The sequence below is a fragment of the Trachypithecus francoisi genome, unplaced genomic scaffold (genome assembly GCF_009764315.1).
Source record: "Trachypithecus francoisi isolate TF-2019V2 unplaced genomic scaffold, Tfra_2.0 Lachesis_group11, whole genome shotgun sequence".
Taxonomy (NCBI): Eukaryota; Metazoa; Chordata; class Mammalia; order Primates; family Cercopithecidae; genus Trachypithecus; species Trachypithecus francoisi.
The window spans coordinates 64,430,152-64,444,166 of NW_022681456.1; the positions used below are offsets into that span (position 1 = coordinate 64,430,152).

At 38.4% G+C, this 14,015-nt stretch overlaps 1 protein-coding gene across 7 annotated transcripts in view; it reads right to left on the bottom strand.

Annotated features, from left to right (window-relative positions):
• Window positions 1-14,015, bottom strand: part of FRS2 (fibroblast growth factor receptor substrate 2) — a 111,408-nt gene that overhangs the window by 34,531 nt on the left and 62,862 nt on the right. For 4 of the 7 annotated variants that reach the window (XM_033221308.1, XM_033221303.1, XM_033221307.1 and 1 more), the window contains exon 4: window positions 9,020-9,087. The exons of 2 other annotated variants lie outside the window; for them this stretch is intronic. The gene's annotated coding sequence lies outside the window, so the exon portion shown is untranslated. Of the gene's footprint in view, window positions 1-6,117; window positions 6,616-9,019; window positions 9,088-14,015 lie in introns of those variants that run through there. One more of the 7 variants, XM_033221311.1, reaches the window with a different exon arrangement.

Below are 14,015 nucleotides of genomic sequence, written 5' to 3' on the forward strand. Positions count from 1 at the left end.
ATCACACCACCGCGCTCCAGCCTGAGCAATACAGTGAAACTCCATCTCAAAAAAAAAAAAAAAAAAAAGAGTAGCGTGAGGGTAATATAATGAGTGTGAGGGTAGTATCTCACTATATTTCTGATTTGCATTTCTCTAATAATTGGTGACGTTAAACATCTTTTCATATGCTTACTGGCCTTTGTATATCTTCTTTGGTATAATGTCTATTCAAGTCCTTGGCCCATTTTTAAATTAGTTTTTGGTTTTGAGTTTCAAAAGTTTTTTCTTGTATTGTTTGTGCCTTTGGTGTTACACCCAAGACACCACTGCCAAATTCAATGTCATGAAGCATTTGCCCTACATTTCCTTACAACAGTTGTACACTTTTGATTCATTTTAATTTTTGTATATTGTGCTAGATGAAGGTCCAAGGTATGTAGATATCCAGTTTTTCCAGCATCACTTGTTGAAGAGACTGTCCCTTTCCCACTTAATAGTCTTGGTACCCTTGTCAAAAATTATTTGCCCATATATGCAAGTGTTTATTTCTGGGTTTTTGTTTTTTGTTTTTTTGAGACGCGGTCTCGCACTGTCACCCAGGCTGGAGTGCAGTGGCACGATCTCGGCTCACTGCAACCTCCGCCTCCTGGGTTCAAGCAATTCTCCTGCTCAGCCTCCCAAATAGCTGAGATTACAGGACTCCACCACCACACCCAGCTAATTTTTTGTATTTTTAGTAGAGATAGGGTTTCACCATGTTGGCCAGACTGGTCTCGAACTCCTGACCTCGAGATTCACCCGCCTTGGCCTCCCAAAGTGCTGGGATTACAGGTGTGAGCCACCATGCTGGTCTATTTCTGGGTTCTCTATTCTATTCCACTGGGCTATATGTCTGCCTAAATTTATGCCAATGCCATGCTGTTTGATTACTATATCTTTGTAGTAAGTTTTGAGATCAGGAAGTGTGAATCACCAACTTTGTTCTTCTTTTTCAAGATTGTTTTAGCTATTGACAGTCCCTTGATATTCCATATGAATTGTAGAATGGGCTTTTCTAATTTTGCAAAAATCATCATTGCGGTTTTGATAGGAATTGCACTGATTCTGTAGATTATTTTTAGTATTCATATCTTAACAATATGAAGGCTTCCAATCCATGAAAAGCAAATGTTTTTCATTTATTTAATTTCTTTGAGCAATGTTTTATACTTTTTGTTGTAAAAATCTTTCACTTTTTTGGTTAATTCGTATGTTATTCTTTTTGATGCTATTGTAAACAAAATTGTTTTCTTAATTTCCTTTTCGTATTGTTCATTGTTAGATGAAACTGTTAACGCTTTAGGGTTTTCTACACATAAGATCGTATCATCTGTAAACAGAGATTACTTTATTTCTTTCCATTTTGGATGGCGTTTCTTTTTCTTGCCTAATTGCTCTGGATAGAATACCCATTACGATATTTCATAGACTTGGTAAAAGTGGGAATCCTTGCCTTGTTTCTGATCTCAGAGGAAAATCTCTTTTCAGTCTTTCATCACTGAATATGACATTCACTGTATTTTTCATATACGGCTTTTACTATGTTGAAGTAGTTTCCTTTTATTTTTTATTTATTTATTTATTTTTCAAGATGGAGTCAGGCTGGAGTGCAGTGGCATGATCTTGGCTCACTGCAACCTCCTCCTCCTAGGTTCAAGTGATTCTCCTGCCTCAGCCTCCTGAGTAACTGGGATTACAGGTGCACGCCCCCACACCCAGCTAATTTTTACATTTTTAGTAGAGATGGGATTTCACCATGTTGGCCAGGCTGGTATCAAACTCCTGATCTCAAGTGACTCACCCACCTCAGTCTCCCAAAGTGCTAAAAGTACAGGCATAAGCCACCACACCTGGCTCCTTTTATTTCTAATTTTAGTGTTTTTCTTTTTTAATCATGAAAGGATGCTGAATTTTGTCAAATGTTTTTTCCGCATCAATTGACACGATCATGTGGTTTTCTCCCATTCATACTTTTAATGCATACATTACATTGAACAATTTTCGTATGTTGAACCATCTATGCATTCCAGGAATAAGTCCCACTTGATCATGGTATATAATCTCACTGATATGCTACTGAATTTGGTTTCACTAGTATTTTGTTGAGGATTTTAACATCAATATTTATGATTCAATTGCATTTTTAAGAAGTTTTCTGTTAAGTTCCAGTACTCTAAAAAAAAAAAAAAGCCTTCCTACCCCGCCCCTGCCCTGCCCACAAAATGAGACAGAGATAAACTCAATGGCTGAGCTAGACAGGACACTCATTTGCCATTTTTTTGTCCACTTCAACGTGGTTCACAACTTTTCCTGACAAAATCCTGCCATGACTCCCTCTATTCCTCTGAGAATAAAAATTAAGGACTTTTCAATGGTCTCTATGAGATCCTAAATTTTTTAATAACATTTTCTGCCTCTCCCGTTCCACTACTGATCATGTACTTTAAAATTCTTCACTCTCCATATTCTGCTCCAGCCACAACGGCCTCCTTGCTGTTTCTAGAATACACTAAGTATGTTCCTATCTCAGGTCCTTTGCAAGTACTGTTCCTTGTACCTGGAATGCTCTTCTACCAGATATCAGCATAGCTTCCTCCTTCACTTGCTTCAGGTTTTTGTTCACAAATCAATTTATTAAAGAATTTTCCTGAGCACTTACATATGAAATAGATAAGCCCTTACCCACTAGCCTATGATAATACACTTTTTCCTCTTTCCCTACTACATTGTTCTCAAAATGCCTTACCACCAAGTGGCATACTACATATTGACTTGTTTTTTTATTCTCTATCTTCACTCCACTGCCGCCACAAAATGTAAACTCCATAGTGGCAAAGATTTTGTTTTGTTCACTGAAATATCCTCAGTGCCTGAAGAGTGCCAGACAGATATTAAATGCTTAATAAGTTTTAGTTGAATGAATATCGGATATTGTTTAAAAATAGCAACATTCTTATTCATAAAATTTGTTCCTGAATTTCTGCAATGTACAAACATATCAATAAAACTACAACCAAATGCTTTTACATTTTTACTTATTAACATATGTTACTTAATAGTTACTTATTGAGATGACTTGCAAAAATGGGGCTCAAAACTATCACTTAGATTTGTCTGTACACTGACAGCCCTCTCAAGAAAAATAATTTGAAATTTAAGATACAGTATCACAAAATTTCTTTTAGAAGCAATGCTACCCTGTTGTTATCAAAGTGAGCAAGTATACTCATAAGACTGAGGCAGCACCAGATATTTTCCTTTTTGTACTATAGATTCAAAAACTGTCATTTGGATTATAGTTATTATAGCAGATGTAACTCCTGAAGACTCTATCTGGGTAAGTCAACCGCCTAAGAGTCATTATCCAAGCCACACTATTTCCTCCAAGCTAGGTCACTCTTTGACGTTTTACAGTCTTGGGATGAGCCTAGGTGAAGGTGAAGATACTCTAGGAGTAAAACAATTGTTTATGTTGGATTTCTCATCCTACAACTTTTCCTAAGCTCTTTCATTTTCTAACATTAAAAGGCACTTAATATTAACTAGAATTTACTTTGAATATATTTGAACTACCTGCCATATGCAATTCCAACACCAACATCTTTGATCTGAGTCATTTCAGTGAAAACAGAAATATGGTTACATATGGTTGAAAGTACAAGTTTGGAACATCACAGACCAATGAAATAATGGTTTAGCTACAAACAGTATTAGTTTAAATATTTTTTCTTTACATATCCTGATTCAAAAATCTGTTTGAAAAAATAAAGAATTTCAGAGCTAGTCTTTTTTCTGTATACTTTTTTCCTGTATACTTTAACAACCTCTAGATTACTTACAATACAAATGCTATCTAAATAGTTGTTATGCTGTATTTTGTAATTTTTTATACTGCTTTCTATTTCAAATAATTTCAATCCGTGGCTGATTGAATTTGCAGGTGTGGAACCTATGGATACGAACAACCAACTATAAATCAAAGGTAAAGGCATCATAAAGTAAGGTTTTAAATTCCTCTAGTTGATAAGGCTGAACCTGTTTAAGATTGGATCTGACAGCATGCACATTTTCACTTTTTAATTAGAATGCTGCAAATTAATATGTTTGTTATACTAAGTATGTCTGTCAGTAAAGAAAAATATTCGGAACATACTCCCCCGCCACCTATATCTGGTTTTAGAGGCAATACATGCTCCTAATATATGGCCCTGATAACATCTGCTTTAAGAATAAAAAGATAATCAAATCGTCTTTCGAGTGTGTGAGGAAAAACTCTGAAAATGGAGAAATAACTTATTTGAAACCAATCTCTTTAAATTATAAAAAATGTGTTAGAATTACATCAAAGCATAAGACTTTTTACATAAAGTTATTAAATGTATATCAAAACCACTTCCCCTGAATTAACAATAATACAGTGTTACTTTTTTTTTTTTTTTTGAGACAGGGTCTCACCCTGTCACCCAGGCTGGAGTGCAATGGTACAATCTTGGCTCACTGCAACCTCCACCTCTGGGGCTCAAGTGATCACCCTGCCTCAGTCTCCTGAGTAGCTAGGAGATATGCCACCGCACCTGGCTAATTTTTGTATGTTTTATTTTTTATTTATTTATTTTTTTGAGACGGAGTTTCGCTCTTGTTGCCCAGGGTGGGGTACAATGGCGTGATCTCGGCTCACCCCATCCTCCTCCTCCCAGGTTCAAGCAATTCTCTTGCCTCAGCCTCCCGAATAGCTGGGATTACTGGCATGTGCGACCACGCCCGGCTAATTTTGTATTTTTAGTAGAGACGGGGTTTCTCCATGTTGGTCAGGCTGGTCTCGAACTCCTGACCTCAGGTGATCCGCCTGCCTCGGCCTCCCTAAGTGCTGGGATTACAGGTGTGAGCCACTATGCCCGGACTACTTTTCGTATTTTTAATAGTGAAGGAGTTTTGTCATGTTGCCCAGGTTGGTCTCAAATTCCCGGACTCAAGAGATCCACCTGCCTCAGCTTCCTAAAGTACTAGGATTACAGGTGTGAGCCACTGCACCTGGGCCAGTGCTACTTTTGTACCAGTAACTATACTAGAATACAGACTAACTGGGCCTAATAACATTAATGCTATATTCTTTATTTTTAGAGTAGGCCAAATACACACACATACACACACTTCCTTTAAAACAAAAACAGCTAAATTATACATTCTAAGGTATTTTGTATAATTTTCATAAGAATTTTGGTTACCCTGAAGTTTAAAAATTTGAAATATTAAAGAAGTTAAGACTTTAATAAACACAACTTTCTACCATTTGTGTGAGTAGGCCTTCAGATGGCAGCAAATGCAACATAATAAATGTTGGGCCTGTTTGTAAGGACTGGTTATCTGATATCCTCTTTTACTAAATTTTTTAAAACGTGGGTTGCTCCAGGGGAAATACGCATTCAAGAGTGGGATGTGATCTAAAATCTAATAAAAGTCGCAAAGTACGTGACTTCCAGGTTTAAAAAAATACTTCAGAGACTCAGTTTTGTGGTTTTTTTTTTTTTTTTTTTTTTTTTTTTGAGGCAGAGTCTCGCTCTGTCGCCCAGACTGGAGTGCAGTGGCGCAATCTCGGCTCACTGCAAGCTCCGCCTCCCGGGTTCACGCCATTCTCCTGCCTCAGCCTCCCGAGTAGCTGGGACTATAGGCGCCCGCCACCTCGCCCGGCTAGTTTTTTGTATTTTTAGTAGAGACGGGGTTTCACCATGTTAGCCAGGATGGTCTCGATCTCCTGACCTCGTGATCCGCCCGTCTCGGCCTCCCAAAGTTTTGTGGTTTTTTAAAAAAACAAACTTCATTACATTTAGTCATCATGTCTCTTAAGGATCCTCTTGGCAGTAACAGTTTTTCAGATTTTTCTTGTTTTTGATTATCCTGACCATTTTCAGGAGCACTGGTAAATTTTGGAGAATGCCTCTCCTCTCTTGGAATTTGACACTTTTCTCATAATTAGACTGGGAGTATGGGATTTGGGGAGGAGGATCACAGAGATAAAGTGCCATTTTTATTACAACATAGCCCTTGAAACATTATCAACATGACTTATCACTGTTGATGTTACCCCTGACAACCTACCTGGCTGTCAGGTTTCTCCACTGTGAAGTTACTTCTTCCCGAACTCTTCTGTACTTCTTGGAAGAAGTACTGAACTTCTTGGAAGGAAGGCATGCACAGTCCACATTTAAGGATTAGGGAATTGTGTCTCACCATGATGAAGGTGGGGTACTGACAAATTATTTCGAGTTCTTCTGTACAGGAGATTTGTCTCTTCTCCATTTATTTATTTATTTATTCAATCACTTATTCATATCAGTATCAGCCCGTAGATATTCATTTTATACTCTGGGTTATAATCCAATACTACTTTATACTTTACTTATTTTCTTGTTCAAATTATTCCAACTTTGATCATTCTGAGCTCTTTTAGGTGACTCCTATGCCCCTTTGACATAATCCCATTTTATGGGTTTTTTGTTAAAGCCCTTCTTTACTTTTTTTTTTTTTTTTTTTGGCACTACAAGATGCTCTAAGCTGATCTTGTCTATCTTTTTATTATTTTTTGAGACGGAGTCTTACACTGTAGCCCAGGCTGGAGTGCAGTGGCCAGATCTTGACTCCCTACAACCTCCACCTCCTGAGTTCAAGTGACTCTCCTGCCTCAGCCTCCTGAGTAGCTGGGATTACGGGTGCCTGCCACCCTGCCCAGCTAATTTTTTTGTATTTTTAGTAGAGATGGGGTTCCACCATGTTGACCAGGCTGGTCTCGAACTCCTGACCTCGTAATTTGCCCGCCTCAGCCTCCCAAAGTGGATCTTGTCTGTTTCTTGCCCTAGTCCTAGATCGAGCCATTTTTCCAAGGAACCCTGGTCCTTTTTAAAGGAGAAGTTTACAGATTCAGCATCCCTAATTGGAAAATCTGAGAATTTTTGAGCACCAACATGACACCACAGGTGGAAAATTTCACACCTGACTTCACATGATGTGTGCACAAAATTATTTAAAATATTGTATAAATCACCTTCAGGCTATGTGTATAAGGCATATATGAAACATAAATGAATTTCGTGTTTAGACTTGAGTCCCATCCCCAAGATATCTCACTATGTATATGCAAATACTTAGAAATCCAAAAAAACCCCTGAAATCCAAGCAGGCACGGTACTCACGCTTGTAATCCCAGCACTCTGGGAGGCCAAGAACAGCCTGGAGTTCAAGAACAGCCTGGCCAGCATGATGAAACCCCGTCACTACTAAAAATACAAAAAATTAGCCAGGCATAGTGGTGTGTGCCTGTGATCCCAGCTACTTGGGAGGCTGAGGCAGAGGTTGCAGTGAGCCGAGATCACGCCACTGCACTCCAGCCTGGGCAACAGAGTGAGACTCTGTCTCAAAACAAAACACCCTGAAATCCAAAACATATCTGATCCCAAGCATTTAGGATAAGGATAAGGATAATCAACTTGTATTAGAAACCAAGATTTGGATTATTGGTGTGCTCTTGCTATCGGGTGTCATTGCATCTAGGAGGGCCTCTGTGTAACTAAATTTTATGTTATTTTGTGGGGAATCTGCATAACAAAATATAGAAACAAACTCATGGAGAATAGACTAAGACCATGAAGTTGAAAGATTATACAATTATAGATAGGGTATTATCACTTTTTATGAATGTGTTTTGAAAATAATGCATCTGAATAATATAAGGGAACCTAAATTTTTAAAAATATAAACTTAACACAGGCCATTTTTGTTGCAAAGAGAAAAAGGTGACAAATGTGTAAATGTCAAGAATAAAAGAGGAAGTTCAGTAGAATCCATCTTAATTCAAATGGACATGAAGTTAGTTGGATAACACAGGAAATTAAAACACACATACCACCCTCACACACATCCCTTACCTTAAACATTTTATTTTAGTTTAAACATATAAAAAGGCATGAATTTACCAAACTTAAGGCCGGGGCCCTTTTTTTGTTAATGGGAGACGGCTGATTAGAATTCTGTATTATGTTTCTCATACAAACCTTACCTAAGTTGTTTGTTGTTTGAAATGGATCAAGGGATTCTATTTCTAGCAACATGGTAGGTTAGATGTCCAGACTGACTCTACTGCTGGAATCTGCAATGTTTTATATACATATTTTTAAATTTTTATTATTAAATGTTTTCCTAATCTGGCACAAATGTAAAAAGCTACGGCCGGGCGCGGTGGCTCAAGCCTGTAATCCCAGCACTTTGGGAGGCCGAGACGGGCGGATCACGAGGTCAGAAGATCGAGACCATCCTGGCTAACACGGTGAAACCCTGTCTCTACTAAAAATACAAAAAACTGGGCCGGGCGCGGTGGCTCAAGCCTGTAATCCCAGCACTTTGGGAGGCCGAGACGGGCGGATCACGAGGTCAGGAGATCGAGACCATCCTGGCTAACACGGTGAAACCCGTCTCTACTAAAAAATACAAAAAACTAGCCGGGCGAGGTAGCGGGCGCCTGTAGTCCCAGCTACTCGGGAGGCTGAGGCAGGAGAATGGCGTAAACCCCGGAGGCGGAGCTTGCAGTGAGCTGAGATCCGGCCACTGCACTCCAGCCCGGGTGACAGAGCGAGACTCCGTCTCAAAAAAAAAAAAAAAAAAAAAAAAAAAAAATACAAAAAACTAGCCGGGCGAGGTGGCGGGCACCTGTAGTCCCAGCTACTCGGGAGGCTGAGGCAGGAGAATGGCATAAACCCGGGAGGCAGAGCTTGCAGTGAGCTGAGATCCGGTCACTGCACTCCAGCCTGGGCGACAGAGCGAGACTCCGTCTCAAAAAAAAAAAAAAAAAAAAAGATACGAAAGGTGGCTCTTGACTTTAAGGTAATTTCATAATGCTGCTTAGAAAACTGCAGACTGCAGGAGACAGACTATATAGTCCAAGACTGCCTTGCATACAGTTGCAAATCCCCAAATCCACAAAGTACAAATGAATGAGCAGTAAACCTACCTTGTAGAAGGTGACAGCAAGTAAACCTGCCTGCTTGACCTTGATGCTGGTCAAATGAAGAAAATCTCCTGCAAGAATTTATAACTATAAGCCAGCTCTTAAATGAGTTTGTGGAGACGAAAAAGGACAAAAAGGCATAAGTAACATGAAAAATAGACTATATGTCTAATTAGAGTTATAGAAGGAGAAAAAAGAGGCATTATTCAAAGAGATAATGGTTAAGAATTTTCCACAATTATTCAAAGACATTATTATTATACTCAGATCAAGGAAGCCCAAAGAATCCCAAGTGGGATTACAAAAAATAAAATGAGGAAATGAAAAAAATAATGCCTCAATACATTATACAAAACTACAAAACACTAAATGGGAAGAAAAAAAAGGCTTAAGACAGCCAAATAAAAGGGTGATTACTTACAAAGGAAGGGCAATGAAGACTTCTCAACAGTAATACTGGCAGTCAAAGGACTGGAATAATGGCTTCAATATGATGAGAAAACAGAATTCTACACACAGGGAAACTACCTTTCAAGAATGAAGTTGAAATAAAGACATCTTTAGACAAAGAAAAAAGTGTCTTTTTCACCAAAGGATCTTCACCGAAGGAAATTCTAAAGAACATACTTCAGGTAGAAAAAAATTTATCATAGACGAAAGGTCTCAGATCTAAAAAGGACCAATGAGCCAAGAAAACAGCAATTAGGTAAATAAAGTTAAACAAAGGTTTACTACCTAAAACAGTAATTTGTCTAAAATTCTGTATGTATGCATAAGAAGAATATGCCAAAACTAAGATAACAGACAACAATGTTACAGGTTGGGAGGAAGACAACCAGAGCATACTAAGTTACTACATTATTCAGGAATAGATTAAAGATACTAATTTGGACTTTTCTAAGAAAAGCATGTTAAAATAGCCAGAGCAACCATTAAAAGAATAAATAATATATTAATTATAAACAAGTATATATGCATGCAAGGTATGGAGAGGAGATGGAATGAGACAAACATATATGTCTAACTCAATACAAAAGACTGGCAAGAATGAGAGGAAGAATTGGATAAATAGAAAAACCACAGAAGGGGACAGAAATATATGTAAATCAGAGCTGGGCATGGTGGCTTACATCTGTAATTCCAACACTTTGGGAGGCTGAGGCAGGAGGAACGCTTGAGTCCAGGAATTCAAGACCAACTTAGGCAACACAGTGGGATACCATCTCTAAAAAATTAAAAAATCAGCCCAGCATAGTGGCGCATGCCTGTGATCCCAGCTACCTGAGAGGCTGAGGTGGGAGGATCGTTGAGCACAGCAGATAGAGGCCAGAGTAAGCCATGATAGTGCCACTGCACTCCAGCCTGCGCAACAGAGCAAGATCTTGTCTCAAAAAAACAAAAAAAAGGTTAAAAAAAAAAAATCTAAATCTATCAGTAACATAATTGACTGAAATTCTCCAGTTAAAAAATAAAGATTGTCATTCAGAACAAAAATAAAACTCAATCTTATTCTATTTACAAAACTCCAACGAAAATACATGAAAAACTAAAGAATGAAAATACTGGCCAGGTGCGGTGGCTCACGCCTGTAATCCCAGCACTTTGGGAGGCTGAGGCGGGTGATCACCTGAGGTCAGGAATTCGAGACTGACCTGGCCAACATGGGGAAACCCCATCTCTACTAAAAAAACAGAAATTAGCCAGGCATGGTGATGCATATTTGTAATCCCAGCTACTCAGGATGTTGAGGCAAAAGAATTCCTTGAACCCAGGAGATGGAGGTTGCAGTGAGCTCAGATTGCGCCACTACACTCCAGCCTGGTGACAGAGTGAGACTTCATCTCAAAAAAAAAAAAAAAAAAAAAAAAGAATGAAAATGCTACACTAACCAAAATAAAACTACACTAGCTATATAAATCCAAGAAAACAGCAATAATAACAATTAAAAAAAGGTAAGGCTAAAAGTGTGTTTAGATAGAGGGCCCTTTCATAATGATAAAAAATTCAATTTAACAAAAAGATAAAACAATTCTAATTCTAAATTGTTTCATCATTTTGGCTTATTAATGTACTTAATAGCATACATTCAAAATAAATAAAGCAAAAATTAACACATCTATAAGGAGAAACTGACAAACCTACAGTCATGGTGACAGACATTCATTACCATGTCTTTCTTACTAGAGAAACTGATAAATCAGTCCCCAAATAAAACTAAACCTGAATCCAAAACAAAACCAATACAGAGAAGATATGAATAGAACAATTAACAAGTTCTTAGACATAAATATAACGCTGTACTTAATAAATGAAAAATTTGCATTCTTTCTAAATACACATGGAACATTTATAAAAATTAGCCACATTCTAGGTGGGAGGATTGCTTGAGCCCAGCAAGTCAAATTATTTTAATCCTTTCCTTTCCCTCCGTATTTTATAAATTAATCACTTAAACAGCAATCATTTCAAAGCAAAGAGACTATCTGATTGTGAAAAATAATATGATGCTCATGTAATACAGGGCTGCCACTGTTCCAACTACCTCACATCTTAAATACATCACATTTATGCCCTCATTTAAGATCAACACATCATTGTAGGGATTAAGAAAAAAGGATAAAAAACAAAAATAACACATTTCATTTAAGTATCTGCATCAACGCCTATATCTAGATCTCATTTCAAGTATTAGTAATGGTGCCCATAGTAAAATCTTAACAGCATCTCAGGTAAATGGGATGTTAGTCTGACCCTTCTCACTGTCCTTGAATCATTATTTTTACCAAATTGGCTACTTATTTGTCAGATAGGCCCAGAACCTAACTTTGGATGCCTTGAGGAAAAAACACTCAGTTTTTAAAAAAGAAGAAATGGAACGAGTAGACAACACATTTTTAGGAATCTCCAAATAATTCTGAAATTACAGTGCCAAGGAAATACACAGCTACAAGGAACACATCATTTACTTGGGGACTATTAATACTGTATATATGACTGAAAAGGATGAACTGGAAAGATGACATTTATTCCAAGATAAATAATTATTTAAAAAATAATAAAAAATATGTATCTATCCAGCAAAACAGACACATTCCCATCTCATCTGCCATCAAAGCAGTGTCCCCAACTTTAACCCCAAACACACACATACATATAAGACAGATCTTTTTCATCTAAACTGTAAGCCTGTGGCTTACATGAAAACAAAATGATTTTAACCACACACAAGCTCCGGCACTCAGACTTGTAGTTTCTACATGCTGCCCACACAGCACTTTGTGAGCATGTGATTAGGAGGAATGATGCACAATCACACCACATTCCTTCCCTCAGCTCACACATCGAGAACTTGCCCTCTCAGCTGCATTCTTCTCCAAACAGCCATGGTCACCTTAGCAACCCTGTACTCCTAATATGGACAGCTGGTCCATTTAAAGTCAGTACTTCTTGGCAGGGAAAATGCTTGTTCTTCAAATTGGGGGAGAGAGGAGAGGTTTTCCTTTCAATACACATTACAGGGGTTGATTTAACTTGATCAGCACTTTTGTTACGTGGCAGCAATTTGTGTTGAATTTCAACCTATTCTGAATTTTGTTTTTTTGTTTTTCAATCTAAAAGCACGTAGCTGAAAAAATAAAATCAAGCCAGCTAATAAGGAACTCTAAGAGTGGAACATGAAACAAAAAGGTATCTAAAATAACTGTTCTTTTATAAAACGATCCACATTGTTGTGTATTACGTTCAATCTCAGTTAAAATGAACTGTAACACCTCAAGTCCTAATACACAATAAGATATCAGGGTCAGAAGACCCACATCTTTTTAATATCATAGTCTATTTTTGAACAACAAAAACACTGCTAAACTTCAAAGTCCCATAACTTCAAGTAGACTATCAATCTGCATTTCCGTATTCCACCACCTACATGTGAAATCTCTCACAGTCTTTCCACAGGCTTAAATGTAAGCTAGGTGTAAGCCAAGTGGTTACTACTATTATCTGAAGACCCTTCAGACCTAAAGTGACCCAGAATAGGACTGGATTACTCAAAAACAATCTAAATCTCTGCCTCTAACAGTAAAGCAGGGTCTGAATCAAATTAAGCCTTTTGGGACAGAAGATACTGGTTTATAATCCAGTATACCTGATTTTCACACTACAAACAAATAATTTGGTAGGGAGGGGATTACTATATTCTGAAAAACACAAGATCAAATTGCTCATTTCATCCCCTCGATTAAATTCTAATTTCCCACCCATCAAAACTAGACATATAACCTTTAAGTAAACAGGCATGCTCAAAACTAGAAATACAGCCAGGCGCGGTGGCTCACACCTGTAATCCCAGCACTTTGGGAGGCCAAGGCAGGCAGAACACCTGAGGTTGGGAGTTCGAGAACAGCCTGACCAAACTGGAGAAACCCTGTCTCTACCAAAAATACAAAACTAGCCAGGCATGGTGGTGCATGCCTGTAATCCCAGCTACTCAGGAGGCTAAGGCAGAAAAATCATTTGAAACCAGGAGGCAGAGGCTGTGGTGAGCCGAGATCGCGCCACTGCACTCCAGCCTGGGCAACAAGAGCAAAATGCCATCTCAAAAAAAACAAAAAACAAAACAAAACAAAACCTAGCCAACTTAAATTTATGGCATTCACTCTAAATTGGAAATACTTATGAAATACTTTTCTTTTTTTTTTTGAGACGGAGTCTCGCTCTGTCGCCCAGGCTGGAGTGCAGTGGCCGGATCTCAGCTCACTGCAAGCTCCGCCTCCCGGGTTTACGCCATTCTCCTGCCTCAGCCTCCCGAGTCGGTGGGACTACCAGCGCCCGCCACCTCGCCCGCCTAGTTTTTTTAATATTTTTTAGTAGAGACGGGGTTTCACTGGATTAGCCAGAATGGTCTCGATCTCCTGACCTTGTGATCCGCCCGTCTCGGCCTCCCAAAGTGCTGGGATTACAGGCTTGAGCCACCGGGCCCGGCCCTGAAATACTTTTCTAT